At 39.9% G+C, this 17,391-nt stretch overlaps 1 protein-coding gene across 1 annotated transcript in view; it reads right to left on the bottom strand.

Annotated features, from left to right (window-relative positions):
* Positions 1-6,253, bottom strand: part of Rapgef5 (Rap guanine nucleotide exchange factor (GEF) 5) — a 190,404-nt gene extending 184,151 nt beyond the window's left edge. Inside the window, exons 1-2 of the mRNA XM_005377379.2 lie at positions 6,207-6,253; positions 3,798-3,904 (exon numbers count right to left, since the gene is read on the bottom strand). The gene's annotated coding sequence lies outside the window, so the exon portion shown is untranslated. The remainder of the gene's footprint in view (positions 1-3,797; positions 3,905-6,206) is intronic.
* Between the last annotated feature and the right edge of the window lie 11,138 nt (positions 6,254-17,391).

The raw sequence follows: 17,391 nt of genomic DNA on the forward strand, positions 1-17,391 counted from the left end.
AAGACTGATACCATATAATGGCCATCTTTACTCAATAGTATTGAAGGATGTTAATATTTGTTTGTATCTATCTCTTGTGATTGATACAAGCATGAATACTTTGAAATTACACAGTAATGGATAATAAAAGAATTCCATGAGGCTCTCCATTTTCTGGGGTGAGAGAAAATATGGTAGTGGACCTTTCTGCTGAGATATTTGATCAAATATTCTAGCTTTTAACAAAGCACTTTTTCTGGTGAAGTATTGCTCTTTGAAAGATGCTCTAAGACAAGCCAATTTCAGACCTAGTCACCTGGAGGTTAGCATGCAGACAACAGTAACAGTCAAATAGATGAATGTTTTAAAACAAAATGAAACAGATGACAACAAAACAGGCAATGAAACCAAACAATCAATGTTAGCTTCTAATTCTATAGGACACCTTTCATGTTAAAGATTCAAAGTGTTAATTAACTAATTCCTCAACACCCCTCAATTAGCCAGCATCCCCTCAGGCTTTGAACACAGTTTTATCCCACAGATTAAACTCTGTAACAATTTAATGCCTATTCTCTAAACAGTGTAACCCCCTGTGTGGTGCTCTGGGTGCCTGACATCACCTGAAAAATGTACATACGATATAAAATTTACTAAACAGACCAGATTGCCAAGCTGCAAAGGGTAGCTGTGTGGAAACACCTGCTTGTTTGTTCACAGGTGATGGGCAAGAAGTTTCACAGACCAGGAATTCTCAAAAATCACACTGAGGAGTCACCCCAGGGTATTGTTAAAATATAGACAGATGCAGCAGGGTTGAGTGAGAACTGAGATTCCCCAGGTGATACTGAGGAACAGAGTCCTAATCTTCCAGCTCTGCCTTGTCATTGGGAAGGGCTCACCCTGGGTTTTTTCGGGGGGGGAGGCAAGGACTTTGAATCAATATGCTAGTACACAGTATTTCCATGACAACCTTAAAGAATAACCGGACCTACTCTCAGACAAGCTACTCTTTCAGTTACACATGATCTCCTTCCACCCCTCCCTAATATTATCAAGTTATGTTTTAAATCACTTTCAACCATCCGTCTGCACCAGGGGACACATTAGTGTAGTGAGAAACTATCATTAATATCACTAAAGTGAACATTAAACTCCTGGTCCCTGGACTTGCTGACTACATCTGCAGCAATCCAGTTAGGGTAGCTACATCCACCGGACAAGGGATGAGCAGTGACAAAGAGCAATTTGAATACCAATAGCGTCCTGACCTATGGAGTATTTGCAGTCTGTTCTCAATGCAGAAACTGCTCTGAGTACATGCAGAACTAGCTATGCTGCAGAACCGGGCAGCAGTGCTGTGATAGGGAGGTGATGAGCTACAAAGCCCATGTGATTGCTATAACACGTTGATTTAACCAATCTTTGGAGTGGAAAATGTGTTTATTCTTGGCTGCCTCCTGTCTCCCATTATAATTTTAGCAATTAATTCAGGTGATGCAGGTACTAGCATCAAACATTAACAGCGCGATGGTATTTAGCGACATTTTTGTACAAAATTCTCAAACCAGCATAACTTCCTGTAGTGCCACACGAATAGGAAAGTTTTCAGTTTGGAAAGTGAGTTCTCATGTGGCAGTGTATGGGGAATACTTTGCCTCCATTTACTACAAGATAAATGAAAATGACCCATCCTAGACAGCTAACTAGGATGCTAAACCCAGCTAACTAGGATGCTAACTAGACAGCTAAACCCAGGACCCAGATTAGAAAAGGAGCGCTGCCCTGATCACAGCAAAACATACTCTCTCCTCACTTTGCTCCCACCGAACCCTAAGTATGTTCTGGCTTTGAGCGTAGATGGTTCTTTCTCTGATTAACACCTATCTCACAATTCTCTTTTCTGTCTCTATCCTCAGAGACTACAATAAACACAAAAGTACTAATAACGATGGACCTTATGTGGTGACTAAAATGAATCCTATAAGCAAGGAGACCCAAACACTTACACATATGTTTTTAAATACTTGGGTGTGTCTAAAGTTGCTGCTATCGCCTATTTTAAGAAAAGAAAAGGAAGAGACTCAAAAGTAGTCTGACCAGCAAGCCCCTCCTACTCCCTGCCTAGGCTCTGCGCTCTGTCCCAATGGATCTTAGCCCAGGGCTGTGAATCCCTCAGGGGAGGAAGCGTGGATACTGGAGCACTGTCTCTAGACAGACTGATAATGTCTAATCCACAGCATATCTTTTTAAAACTGCCGAAAAGGCTTGTGTGATTAATTAATTGAATAGATCTTAAAGTGTTAAATCATTGTGGCTCTTCCTCACACTTTGTATTTAATTAATGGCTTAATTAATGGCTCTGAAGAATACAGATTCTAAGATGGTTGTAGTGGCACGTGCCTGTCATCCCAGCACTCGGGAGGCTGAGGCAGGAGGATCGTTGCAAGTTAGAGACCAGCCTGGGCTACAAAGTGAGCTCAAGGCCAGCCTGAACTGCATAGCAAGACCCTGTCTGAAAAAGACCAAAAAAAAAAAAAGAATACAGATTCTGCCTAGTTTTTTGATGTCAAAAAATACTTGCTCACAAGGGTTGTTATCAACTATTAAGAGGTATGGAAGAAATTTCTGGGGCATGAAAATCCTCTATGTCATGACAGGTTACACAGATAATGATGAGACAGGTGTGTTATAAGTGAAACTCATCAAGCCATGCACACTGTTATTGTATACTCACTATGCCTTAATAGAAAGGAAGCCTTAGTCTTTTTACTCCAAAAGTCTGGGAATCATCATTCCCAGAATCCAGGCCATAATGAAAATTTTTCCATTTGTAGCCAATGGAGAAAATAAATATTATAATAAATTTTTCATAAAGCTAAATTTATTTAATTTAAGGGACCATCCTTTATTCTGAGAATATTTCCAATTTTTTGGTGTCATTTATTCTGAGTAGTAGTTCTACTCTTTGTTACTACAAGGGTACTGCTTTAAAAAAGCAGAGTGATAATAAAGAATAGTGTTTTTTTTCTTTTGTTTTCTTTTGTAATTTTTTTTAGTGTAGCTTAGTATCTTGGCAAAAATCAAAAGCTGACAATTTACTTTTTATTTTTGAGGCAGGGTCTTGCTATGTAGTTCAGGCTGGCCTGAAATTCACTATGTAGCCCAGGCTGACCTCAAACTCACAGTAATCCTCCTGCCTCAGCCTCCTGAGTGCTGGGATTATAGGCATGCACTTCACACCTGACTTGCTTTTTCTTTAAATTGTTCCATAGAATGAAACAGTGCTTCAGATTTTCTAAGTAACCACTATCAGTCCACCTGTGCTTTCAAACCGGCCAGGAACTCACTCATTTACTGTACTGCATCTCTGCTTTCTTCGCTATCCCAGGCAGCCAACTGCTGTCTTCACCACCCTGCCTCTCCCCACGCTGCAGTGCACCCTAGAAGGTGCCCCTGAAAGTCCTCATGGAACCTTCGTAAAGTCCCTAAAGAGAGGATCTATAGTTTTGGAAGTTGCCAGTGTAGCACACACCGGGAAAATACTGCACATAAAATATCACATCTCAGGGGAAGCAGAGAAGAAGCCAGCGCGTGGTTGGGGTGCCATACCCTAACTTCAGAACCACAAGCCCCACAGGGAGTAAACTGAACAAAAGGAAAGTCACCGCCAGAATCCCCAACAGACACACCCCAGCCTGCCACTGCCAACACCGAGACGGTCCATCTCTCTCTGATCAAGGTCACAATTTTAAGACAATTTCTGTTCTTTTCCCCTGAAGGAGGATTTTTGACAAGATGTTAGGAAACTGCGTTACCTGTAAAACCCCTTGAGGTTCACTCTGTCCTTTACCAGGTCAGCTGCCTGAACAATAATAATATTCCTCAATGCTCTTCCCGCACAAGAAGAATTCTCTCCATAAATCTAAACAGAAAAGACAGAAGTAAATGTAGAACACTGTAAAGGTAGAACAAAAACATGACAATTTGTGAGCTCCTGATGTCACGCTATATATAAAAATCACAACCAAATCCCTAAGCTTGAGATGGCATTCTAGCTCATGTAACTACAGACCTAGATAATAACCTTATTTTACTTTAGTACTGGTACACTTATACTATTAAGCTATAATAATTGTTTTCCAAATGCAAAAGTGCTTTACTTAAACTATAATTATAAATAATCTTTTAAAACATAAAGTTTTCAATATGAAATAGACTATTTAAAAAATACAGCCAGGTGTGGTGGCACATGCCTATAATCCCAGTGCTTGGGAGGCTGAGGCAGGAGGACCCCTGTGAGTTCAAAACCATCCTAGACTACATGGTGAGTTCAAGGCCATCCTGGACTACAGAGCAAGTCACTGCCTCACCTCCCCCCAACAAAAAAAGATCTATATCAATTTTTGCCAGGCATGGTGGAACACACCTACAATCTCAGTGCTCAGGACACTGAGGCAGGAGGATTGCCTCAAGTTCGAGGCCAGCTTGATCTACATAATAAACTCAAGACCAGTTTGTACTACACAGTAGTGAGACCCTATCTCAAAAAAAAAAAAAACAGTCTTTCTATGACTGTAGCAAACTGAAGAGTGTATTGATACTGTATACTAATTCTACCCTATTGATAATGTGTTCATATAAAGGTCTTGGGAAATGTGCAAATAATTTTTTCCCTCTTTAGTGAACATCTTGAACCATGACACATTTGACAGCAGGCTGATTTGCTAGAGAGCTTCGCTTAACTGCTAAGTTCATAGTTAATTCCAAGCTATTTAGTTTCATTGATCGTACTTCACGGTTCCATCTATCAGATAAAAATTTCATTGAATTTCTTTTTTTAATCTTCTAATTCTCCCCTATGAGTTTCTTGATTCTTGGAGAATGACGCAGAGTACTCTGTGGCAATAGAGAAGTCTAGGTCCTTTTGTGTAAAACTGTCTCCTAATTGCTTCTTCCTCCAAAGCACAATGATGTCTCATAAGCAGAGGAGGCTACAGAAAAATGAACAGCCTCCAAAAGATAAACACTGGTAAACATTAATACATACTGAGCTGTTTTGTTTTGTTCTGCAATGCTGGGGTTTGAACCCAGGGCCTTGTGCGTGCTAGACACGTGCTCTACCCTGTGCTATTTATTGCGTCAGTTCTTTGCTATCTTTATTTAGAGAAAACACATTGATAATATAACATGATTTGATGGGGAACCTGTCAACCCCAACTTTATACTTTTTAAATTGACCCAATGTTGTCACCTAAATACAACATGATGAGAAAGTGAAAAGGGCAGGAAATTATTTATTTTTATCCTTTTTTTTTTATTTTTTGAGACAGAGTTTCACAATGCAGTTCATGCTGGTCTTGAACTCACTGTGTAGCTGAGGCTGGCCTAAAATTTGTTGTGATCCTCCTGCCTCAGCCTCCCTAGTGCTGGGATTAAAGGTGCATGCCACCATGCCTGGCTGGAAATGATTTACTTTTAACATTGTTAAAACCTTTTTTTTTTTTAAAGAATCAAAGCTTGAACAAGCCGATGACAGAAAGCATTACAAAGGAAGAAGTGTGAGTCAGCTGATGTCTGACTGGTCCTAAAATCCTTCAGGAGTCCCTCAGTCATTCAAGAGGCATTTAATGAGCAGTTGCCATGTGCCAGGTCTTTTTTAGATGCTGGGCATACAGTGGGCAACATCATAAGAAGGTCTTTGCCTTCAGAAATCTCAGTCTGCTGTCATTCTAAAGAACATAAATGTCTGTTGACTGATTTGTTTTACTGCAATACAGTGTAGATTTACACACATGTTCTTATCATTGAGCACAAAGGGAATAGTCCTCTAATAGACAATTGTGAATATACACGTCCTCTTACACAAAGTTTTAGTGTAAGCTATCCCCTAATGGTGTTTCTATCAATAAGAAAATTTGAATAATGTACTAAATATTTACTCTGCCATACTGACAACAGTCATATAAAAGATGTGGAAATGGAGACATATAGATATATATATTTGTTGTGAACATCTTGAATGATGATACAATGACCAAAACATCCCAAACCTCTTGGTTGTGTCGTCCTCGGCAGGTGAGACAGTGTGATCATGGCAGCATTCCTGTGAATCTCTGTAAGGAGCAGGGGCAAAAGCTACAGCCTGAGGATTCTATACCAGGATTTGTGAACATTTGTTAGAGAAAATTCAGTAAAGAGAGACAGAGAGGAAAAAAAAATCATACCTGGGAAGGAGTATGTTCAAGGTATGGGTTGGAAATTCTTCTTGACAGAGTCTATAAAAAAAAAAAAAAAAAAAAAAGGAAATCAGAATCAAGCTGAAAACTGAGTGGGAGTCTCAAGTCTGGGCTGTGCACATAAGCTCCTCCTCACTGAGGGCAACGACCAGGTCGGCAGGCAGCACCAGCACGGGGCACTCCACCCTCCATGGGGACAGCTCCCAATCTATAGCGTGCAACCAGCAAAAGCACAATGGAAAGGCTGGGATTTTGCGCTTGACACTTCATTCTTAATATGATTTGGATTCCACTTCTCCTTTCCTTTCCACTTTCACCACTCTCACTCAGCCCCTAAAGCACTGCTTGCTACCTCAACTGCTGCTTCAGCTTCTCTTGGGTGTCCCTGCACCCAAACAAACCACATCCTCTGAGCCATCTGCCAATCTCAGCTAAGCAAATCTCCTGAAACCTCTCCTGCTTGGAACAGATCCCATATTATGCAAGTTAACCCAAGCTCCCCAGCCCCTCTGTGGCCTACATCCAATGGATTTCTAGAATTCTCTCTCCAGATCCCTACAAGCTCCTCCAACTGAGCAAAATCTGTTCGTTAGAAGAGCCTGCCACTTGTATCCTTGCCTTGGGTCACACCATTCTCCATGTTCAAACCCACTACCTTCCTTGACACTTCACCCAATGCCACTCAGGCCAGATTTGTGCAGTCACCTCCCGGGTGAAGCTCCCCCTACCGGGATTTGTTACTGTTTGGAGCTCCTGATGTTGATGTTATTCTTGTGGCAGTGCCTATTTTTCTGTGTGTGCATTCACCTCCAGGAAACCATACATTTCTTTAGCGAGCGCTGTAGCTTCTATTGCTTTGCTTTCACAGCATACAGCACACAACTTGTATAGAGATGTTTCTTTTTATATTCATTTACTTAGCTATTATACTTCCACTAAGTACTTGCTGAATGGTTTGAGTTGTGGGAGCTAATTTTTCCTACCCAATAATCTAGAAAGCAGCACCATCACCCACATGTGCTTTAAGCACAATGGAAAACTATTATCACTTCCCATTGAGGTACTGGAAAAAGAACAGAGAAACTAACACTTACTGAACTTTCAACCTATGTTTAAAAGATCTTTACACCTCCTTTCAAAGCCTTGTTGTCTTTTGCAATCCCATAGTTTTTAGCCTACTGCCTCCACTTCTTAGAATAATTTACTAAGTTAATGAAACAAACCCTACCAGTCATCACTTCCGGCTTCTGAACCTTTTAAAAAAAGTTTGGCCTAAAAAGGAGAATTTTCATTGTGCCTTGTCTTCATTCCATATAGCAGTTACTCTATTCATCTTTTAATTAAACTCAAATTAGAGTCATAAATTCTTTATCCAGAAATGTCAATTGATATTCTGTTAAAGATTTGCCAACTTACTTTAAAGAAAATAAATTTTTTAAGGGAGACAGCCCATTTTTAAATCTCATCCTTCTTTGCTAGTCTAGACACACTCCTAGCTGGCCTTTCCTGAACTTCTGTCATCCAAGCCTATGCAGTGAATTCCCTTATTGAAATACCGAGCAACTTAAAACTTGCATATGCACCAGATTGATAATATGAAGATCAATCATCATAATAAATTATTTTTCCACCTCATAGGAAGAATTGTAAAAAATCAATATGGCAGACCAGAATCAACCATCTTTATTACTCATCTAAATGCCAGATTCAGCTAAAACAAACACCCCCCCCCCAGGTAAATACTTCACATGATCTAGTTCAAGAGAAAGCTATTAGATAGAAACATTCTAAAAAACTGGGCAGAGCCATTTTCACAAAAGAAAACAAACCACTTGTCTTTCTGTCCACTGCCACCCTAAATCTACCATCTCCACACTAGTGTTACACCCACACAATCCCACTTAACAGAAACTTCCCCCACAGAGGGCTCGTTTCAAAAGACTGGTAAGCTGAGTAGATAAAGCAATGGGATCCTTCTATAGAATAGATAACACTGTTAGATAAGCTCCTACCCCCCAGGGAAAGGACAAGAGCAAAATAGTAAGAACTGTCTTTTATAGGACACAATTCCTAGATTTGTTGTCAAACTCCTGTGAAACCCTCACGGCATAGGCCCCAGGGGGAGCTGCGTTTCATTAACACTGTAGGATAGCAGTTCTCAAACTTGTTCACTCTGCTCAGAGGAAGCCACAAAGCTTTTTGTGGATCTCAGTAAAGTACTCACCTCTTAAAATAACTCTCCTAACTCTGTACATCTGCACAGACCATTTCAGTATTGACCAAAAATAGCATGGACCACAGATTTAAGGAAACGAATAACAGGGATCATCTCACCCAGCACTTCATTTTTAACAGGTACTGGGAAAGAACTGTTATTTAATTTCAGGAGAGAAGCACCATGGACCAAGACAGGTGCTCTAAACTACCTTCGGGGCAGGGTTGCTGTCCTGCGTTTACCTACCAGAGCACCACAAGGACACCACAGGAAATGTACCCTTCCCTCTGGTTAATTTTCTTTCCTTCAATACTACTATTCAGCAGTTTTCACCCCATCATTGAGTCCCCTGATTTTCTCCTCTCAGGAGTCCAAGACAACACCATGGTAAGGTGTTGTCTTACCATGCCTGTAGCAACTTGCTTTCTACTCATTTCATATTTATGAAGCACCTACTAAGCTCCTGGTCAGGCACTGTGGGAGCTTCCATAAACAGACACAAGGCCAAAAAATCATCCCTAATTTATAGGACTCCTTTATTAGAAAACACAGAATCTACTTTAAAGCCATAAATTATTTCTTCATCTTGATGGTCTGTCTTATCAATATGCTCAATAATGTTGGACCGCTAGTCCATCAAAGCCAAGTGTCCTCTCCTAAAAGGCTCACCATAATGCCACATTACAAGAACATGCAGACAAGATGATGATTCCTTTTTTCTCTTCCAACTGCTTAGAACTACTTAATTTGGGTGCATTGATTCTTTCATAAAAGACATATACATCCCAATGAGAAGAATACCAACAACATGAACGGAAATAGATTTTAATTCAAATTTATTTATTCTCCTTTCCATTTTAATGAGCCGTGGAAAATGATTCTCCATATGATTCCAGGGAAACTTCATATTTTAAACATTTATTAGAAAACTGCAGTCCTTTAATATTCACAAACGAATTTCCATAAAAATAGTGATATAATTCAAAAAGAAAATTGATTAGCAACCATGTATTACCTTTTTTTTTAAAGTTGGGTGTCCCTTAAAATTAAACTATAATAGTCCATGAAGCTGGGTCTGAACCAACCATAGAACTCATTCCAGAGTTGCTAAAAATATCTTGCTAAACAATGTAACAGATGTAAGGCACATGTTTCAGCAGCTTTTAAAGGAGATCCCTTAATACTATCCTTAGAGTCACTTACTTAGGGTACTAAGTGGGAAAAATAAAGGAGAAAGACTGGATCATTTCAAGTGGCACAGAAGTATAATGTATCCTGCTACTAATGTGAACCAACAAGAACTGCCAGATTTATCAATAATGCAAGCATTTGTTTCATTACACAACTTTCTGGCATCTTCAGCCACTGTCTCTTTTCCCATTTCGGGTGATCACATAGAATATGAAGATGAAACAGTGGAATAATATACCTGAATTTCTTACGGACCTAGAAATCTGAAAAGCTTCACAAGTAACTGGTGGGCACATATGTTAAGAAACTGTAAAATAAAACAGTAGGCTGTGATCTATTAAGCTGCCTAGCAGATTTCTAAGAGGTGTAGGGGGGTCCTTCTTAAGCCCCAGGGTAAACCTACAACTCAACCGAAGCTTGATAAAGATTAAAAGAACAGAATCCCAGCCAGTTCATGGGCTTGAGAATTACAAAGTGATCATGAGTTCAGTGTTACAAAAACCAACACGCAGAGCCAGCTACGGGGGTGGGATGCGTAAGGAGCCACGGTTCTGTGTGTGAACTCTTGCTGCAGTGTGGATACATAGCCACTTCCTTAGGGATCCAAGGAACATGCCCACGACAGCTTGTGATGGCCACAAAGAGCATTTTAATAATATATCAACCAAGCAGGGCCACACCAAAGTCATGATGTTCTGGAAATTATAACATATCCGTTTCCCTGTGATATTTTAAGAAAGTAGAATGAAAGGAAGGTGACAGAAAGGCTTACTAAGCAACTCCTTGCCTTAAGCATCTCTCCATATTAGTAACTGTACCCATCTATCCCTGTGTTTACAGTTAAGAGGCCAGAGGTTCAGAGAAATTAAGTGTTTCACTAGAAGTCCAAGGACGGGAAAGTTAGAGTAAGGACTGAGACAGAAGTTGGTTGATTCCAAAGTCACATCCTATAATGACATGCCACATGTTAGTAAGTAATAACAGTTATTTTCTGTGATATGCCAGAGACTATACTATTTTTTATGCATTGTTATCACTTATCCTTGAAAAATTGTGAGGTAGATGTTATCATTAATTCTGTTTTACAGATGACAAAACCAGACTCAAGGAGGTTACAAAAAATTTGCCTAAGGGTATAACCTGAGCCTTAGTTGCTGCTCCATTCATGTACACTTTAACACAGAACATGATTTCAGAGTCACATGACAAACAAATACCTCTAACTTTATTTTAAAAATCACAAATAGTACCTGCTAGGTCTAGTAGTTTTCAATCCTGGATATAAACAGAACCTGGGAAACTGAAGAGAAATAAACAATACAGGTACCAAGGTCCCACCCCAGACTCACTGGATGAGAACTTCTAGGAGTGATGCCCAAGCCATTTTTTCTCAAATTCTCCAGGTTGTTCTAAGGTGCCACCAGGTTTAAGTAAAATTGAAAATGTAAATGACTGAGAAAGAAAATGTGCTCCTCCCCTCCTCCACTTCAGCTGTGGGGCTGGGAGCATCCCTCAAACATCAGCTCCAGTACAAATCCTGTCTACCAAAGAAATGGGGTGAAAGTCATTTACCAACAGCTCTGGGATCTAAGGCTGAGCCTCCAAGTGCTTATGTGAAACAAAGAGCTTCTGTTCAGCAAATCCCACCCTGCACCTGCTCCTGTGGTATGTGTTTTCCATATACACCATCCTAGACATAGCCCTAAGCCAAAGTGTCTTTGTGTCTGCACTGAGGCACGGACCTGCATACCTTCAGAAAGTGTATACCCTTTTAATGGCATCTGCAGAATTAAACATCATTTTGACTTCCCATCCTCAAAGGGCTCCATTCTAGTATAAACATGTTTCCTTATGTAAAAGCTAAAGTGAGAAAGGAAAGTGGGTTCTAGAAACACCTACAAATATTTCACAATCTGGCCTCCCTAAAGAGATAAATTAGCAAGAACCTAAAGCTTCTGGGAAAACAGACATGAGGTAACAGAAACAAACCTTAAAGCATCATCATTTTGACTTCAGTAAGTCCTCAGGAAAGCACCTTTGTTTTAGGATGTGTTTTCAAATAAGAGAATAGATTGGCCAATCAGGTGGGCTTCCCTGGTTAATGCAATCACAAACAAGCTTACCTCTACTTGTCATGGAATTCCCTACTTTTATTAATGTAAACCCACCTACTTATATCTGTACTCCAAGATGGACCCTGCCCACAGCAGCCAAGAGAAACTAGCTCCCACTGTCCAAATCAAAATACTGTGAGCAGCAAAATAATGGAAGTATTTACTTACAGCTCATAGGATAAATATCTATGAGCCCATACTGATGTAAATAAAGAACTGAATGAAGCAACAATGAGGGTGGAGGAGAAAGGACAGCCCTTACTCCAGAATAACACCAATTACTAAAGGCAACAAAAAGAGGAAAACAGCAAATCACAATTAGGGGAACACCACGGTAATAAATGTTGCAGACAAAGATCATCGATGGATGCTGAAATGAGTGGGCAAAAGTATCATGAGATACAAGATATCTGCACAGTGTCAAAGTATCCCCCATATACTCAATAAGTACACAAGAAAACATACTCCCTTTGCAGTGCAGCTTAGCAGACACCACCTCAACCAAATGACAAAAAAAAATCACCTATCGCGTGACAAAATGACCATTTGAATTCAGAAAGATATATTTATGCTATTTTTATCAAAATGTATACCTGAATTTCATTAGAAAATATTAGCCACTACAAATGGAGGGGCATTCTTTCAAACAGCTGGCCTGGGCTCTGCTAAAATTGTCACGCTAATGACAGCACAGGAGGAACTGAGGAACTTTCTCAGGTTGGAGGAGACCAAAGGGCACTGCCAACGCAAGGGACTGTGTGACCCTGGAAGAGAACAATAGCCTTCACAGGACAAATGGCACATGCAAATAAGGTCTGTATGTTAGTTAAGAGCTGTATCAGTGCTGGTTTTCACAACTGGGTACATGTGGAGAAGCTCAGTGATGGTTCCGAGAACTTTCTTTGAACTATTTTTGTAAATTTTAAGGCTAAAATTGTTTCAAAATTGACAGTTTAAAAAAAAGCAATGGACACCTTCCTCCCCACAAATGCAGTTTAAAAAAAAAAATCCAATGTTATTTCCAAATACAGCACTGCTCTCCTACAGACTCTCTGCTTTAGTCAGGTAGGTCATCTGAGTTTTGCTAAACAAGCCACGTGCATTCTCGCCTCCACCCAAACCTGTACGTGACCTCTGCCCTATGCAATTCTCCACCTTTCCACGCCCTGCACTTCCTTCAGTGCATACAGGTTGCATGCAGTCCACGCCAGCCCTTAGCTTAGCACTTGTCTGTAGCTGCCACAGAAACACAATGCGCTCTCCCCCGGCTCCACCCCATTTGTAGCTCTTTCTCTTCTCTCCACAACTGGCCTCATAAATCCCAGTGAGATCTATGCCTTCTGCAAGCTTAGGACTTTCTATGCTCTGTAGTTGGGGCTGACTGTCCAAGGGTGGTACTTCTCAAGGCACAGTGTCTGAGAATCCACTGACTCTCAGGCCAGTGAGTAGAGTGTGTTACCACCTCTAAATCTACAAACTCCACTGCCACCTCTGCCTCCATCAATCCCCACCCTGCCTTAAGTGATCATGCACAGACTGTGCCTAGATAGCTATATACTGAACAACTTAGTGTTTGCTTTAAAGTCGAAAGATTCACTTGAACAGCTGTTATTTCATCATACTGAAAAACAATTATTTTGTGTAGTGCCTTCAATGGGGTAAAAAGCCCTTTTTTCATTTCCCATCGTACTCATGTGTCAGAAACGAGTAAAAGAAATTAACTTGAGACTAAGCATGTTGCTCTGTGCTAGAGTGCTTGCTCAGCATGAGTGAGGCCCTGGGTTGGGGGCAGTGCAGCTTAGGAGTAGCCACCTTTCTCTGGCAGCTGAAAACAAATTAGTCTTTTAGATATTTCTTGTCTAGGTGTACATACATTTCTGATAGCAATGTAGAATCTTCTGTCGAAAGAAGAAATTAGAATGCTAGTTCTATTTTTCTCAGTTACTCAGGGAAGACTTACAAACAGTACCAGAAAAGGCATCCTGGGTCCCTGGCCCATCCATAGCCTTCACTAGGTGAGACAGCTGGGAATCTAGATTAGGAGCCCACAGACTAAAGCCAGCTGCCACCAGTTTTTGTAAAATTTTATTGGAACATAGATGTCATTTGTTTAGATATCAATTCTAGCTACTTCCCTGCGAAAGTGGCAAAGTAAAGTAGAGCAGAGCCCAAAGTACTGTCTCTAGCTCTTTACAGAAAATGTTCACAGGTCCTGGTCTAAGTGTTAAAACTTACAGAGCAGGACAAGCTCTGCAACGACCCCAGCAATATATTCCAGCACTTGCCAGTAACTGGTAAGAGCTCTTCTCATGTTGGACCAGAATTACTATAACAATTTAAGGTTATTTCCTCCAAAACGATTTAAGGAACATTTCCATCTTCATTTACGTTCCATAAAAGAAATGACAGCCCAAAAGCGTTTTTGAGTTTAGATTCAAACAAAAGTGGTGGTGGTGGTGGGGGGAACTAATCAAAATTGTCCTTATAGAAGATAAGACCTAGGAATATACTGTCTAGAGCACTTCAAAATTTGCTGAGATCTTACATAAGTATCATAAAAAAATAGAGATGGGAAGAACCTTCTGGAGGTGATGAATAAATTCATGGTAAAGATTACAGTGATTATTTCAAAGGCATACTCATTTCAAAACTTATCAAGTTGTGTACATTATAAGTGGTATACATGAAATATGTACAGTTTTCCATATGTCAATCATAACTCAATAAAATGCTTCCAAAATGAAGAAAAATAGCACTTTCACTACTTCCTTTTAAATTGGGAACTTTGCCAGATGTGGTGGTGCGTGCCTGTAATCCCAGTACTTGGGAGGCTGAGGCAGGAGGATTACTACAAATTCGAGGCCGGCCTGGATTACATAGTGAGTTTAAGGCCAACCTCCTGAACTACATTGTGAGATCCTGTCTCCAAACAAAACAAAAATACAAAACACAAAACAAAAAATTAATAAATAAATTGGGAATGTTTAATCTATACCAGAGTCTAGGTAAATCTAGAGTACACAAAACTGATGGTTGGTACCAAATACACAAAAATACTAGCAAGAGTACAATACGTTGCTTCAAACATCTGAATTTTCCACACGGTATTTTCCACCTGGAATTTTCACATAGCTTATGAAAAATGCATTCATATCCTACTATCTCCCTTTAGAATTTCATGTGCTTCCAAAGTATTTTAAGATTTAGATTTCCCCTAATTCATAAGAATCATGAAGACATACTGCACTCTTACTTATACATGTTCACGGTGTCTAACATAATGCACTGCATTTCCCATTGTTTGCAGAAAGAAAAAAATGCAGTTCTCTTTTAAAACTGTTTTTAGCTCTGTTCACCTTCCAGAACTTAAAGTTCCTTCCTTTGTGCATTGCATCTTCTCATGGGACACATCCTTGTGTGGTGCTTAAGGGTAGGTTTGCACTGCTTGGACTCAAAGCCCATCTGTACCTCTTATTAGCTGTGTCTTAGGGCAAGTTATTTAACTTCTTTATGCCTCTATTTCCATCTCTTTAAGTGGGTGAAATAAAATCTCCACATAAGGATGCTATAAGGAATAAATCACTTAAAATAATGATGCTCAAAGTGCAGCATGCATCAGAACTTCTTGGAGAGCATATTGAACCAATTGCTGGGTCCTCACTAAGAGTTTTGGGTTTGAGGTGTTGTGGGTGAAGCCCGACAATCTATCTGCATTTCTAAGAAGTTCTCAAAGGATGCTGATGCTGTCTGTAGGTCCTGGAATTATGCCTTTAGAACCACTAACTTAAAATTACGTGAGGAACGTAGAATAGGGTCTGGTAGATAGGTGGTAGGTGTGCAAAGCATGTTAACCACCATTACTATGCAGCAGTCAGTAAACTTCACTATTAGTATGTATAGGAATGTGGCTGCCACTACTGGTCTACAAGCTTCTCAAAGTGCAGGATCATTAACATTTCACCTACATCCCTAGGACATAGCAGAATGTCCATCACAAAGCCAGGTCTATGGAACACTATCAGAACTCTCTGCATACCAAGATAGAAGACTCACCCAAGGCCCTTCCTATTTATAAGGGGAAACAGGATGCATGAGAAAGAAAATCCTTCTAGGGCAAACTCCCCCAACGGAGTCACAGCAAGCATTTTTGGACACAGGGTATTTTATTCACCCACTTGATCCATGAGTTAGACCCCATTTTTTATATTTGAGAGCCTGAAAGAAGCAATTTGGAATTGTTCAACTGTTAGTATGGGACCAGGGCTGTTTCTCCACTGGGTACAGAATTTCTATCAAAGGTAACAACTTGCCATCATCACTGTTTATGACTCCAGGTACAGTCAATGTGATATAACCCTAAGTTTTACTTGCATGCCGACATGTGAAATCCTGAACTTCACTCTAAATCTATAGTATCTCTGGGTTACGAGCATGTATATTCTTTGGGTATCTCATGTCTTTTAGTTAATAATTCATTTTGGTATTCAAGAGGATCAAAATTAGACTCAGCAGTCTACAACTTCATCTATACAAGTCATAAAATTCATGACTCCTGTATTTCCAGGGTTCTAACACGGTTCCTCCATAATTTTGTAAATAATTTTAACAGCAGTGCCGTAATCTCAAACACAGAATCAATAGGAAGGTCATTTTTCTAGCTCCCCTGGGGTCATCTAGGGCAGTTAGGACTCTTATTTCTGCTTATCTTGTAAAATTCCAGTTTAAAAAACAATCCTGTGACAGAGATAAGAACAGTGTCTCTCACTGGCTAATGTGTTACACTTTGCCACATGAAGTGGAGCTATGCCTTTCTTCTTTTTGGCAATCATCACAGATAAAATTATTAACTTTGCTTTTTTATTATTTCACAAGCCCTGAGTTAGCTGGCACTTGAGTCTTACGGGCTGGTGAGATTTTATCCTGGGTCACAGGACTCTCCTTCCTCTTGTATACACAGCTTTTTAAAATCGGAGGTTCTTTAAAAGTTTACTTCATAGATACATTGACCTCTTTCACTTCCTTCTACTTTGCTAATATATTTGAACCATAAGACTAGCACAGTAATACTACAGTACTGCAGTAATAGTAATACTAATTTCATTCACCTTTTGTGTTGTATTTCCTTTTAATGCTCCCAGCTATGACACCCTATCACTTCTCTTTACTTGCTGAAAAGTCAGATTCCAAAGTGCACTGGTCCTAACAGGGTTACTTTTTGTGAAGCCTGCCTCACTATGGTGGAAAGAGGATAATCAGTACTGTTTTGCTTTGATGCTAATGACAGTACAGTAAATAACCTGTTTAATCTAACATTTCTCAAAGAATCTGTAAGTTTTATTTATAGATTTAGATAAGCATCCATTAGGACCTCAAACCACACTTATTGGTGTTAACAGAAAACAGTGAATTAAAAAGTTATCTCACTGTTTAATTACTTCTATTTGACAACCGCAGAACACTTTACTCCTCCAAACCTCTCCTGCTGACCTGTTTCCCAGTGACTTGTGGATGTACGTATTAATCAGATTTAGATGTGAAACTGTCTCTTATTTTCTCAGTTGGAGAAGTCACACAAAACCAGCTCCCCTAAACAGGACATTCTATAGACAAAAAGAACAATGGGGCCAGGGACCGATGCCAGAGCTGTCAAATC

Source organism: Chinchilla lanigera, unplaced genomic scaffold, assembly GCF_000276665.1.
Source record: "Chinchilla lanigera isolate Chin_1 unplaced genomic scaffold, ChiLan1.0 scaffold00009, whole genome shotgun sequence".
NCBI lineage: Eukaryota > Metazoa > Chordata > Mammalia > Rodentia > Chinchillidae > Chinchilla > Chinchilla lanigera.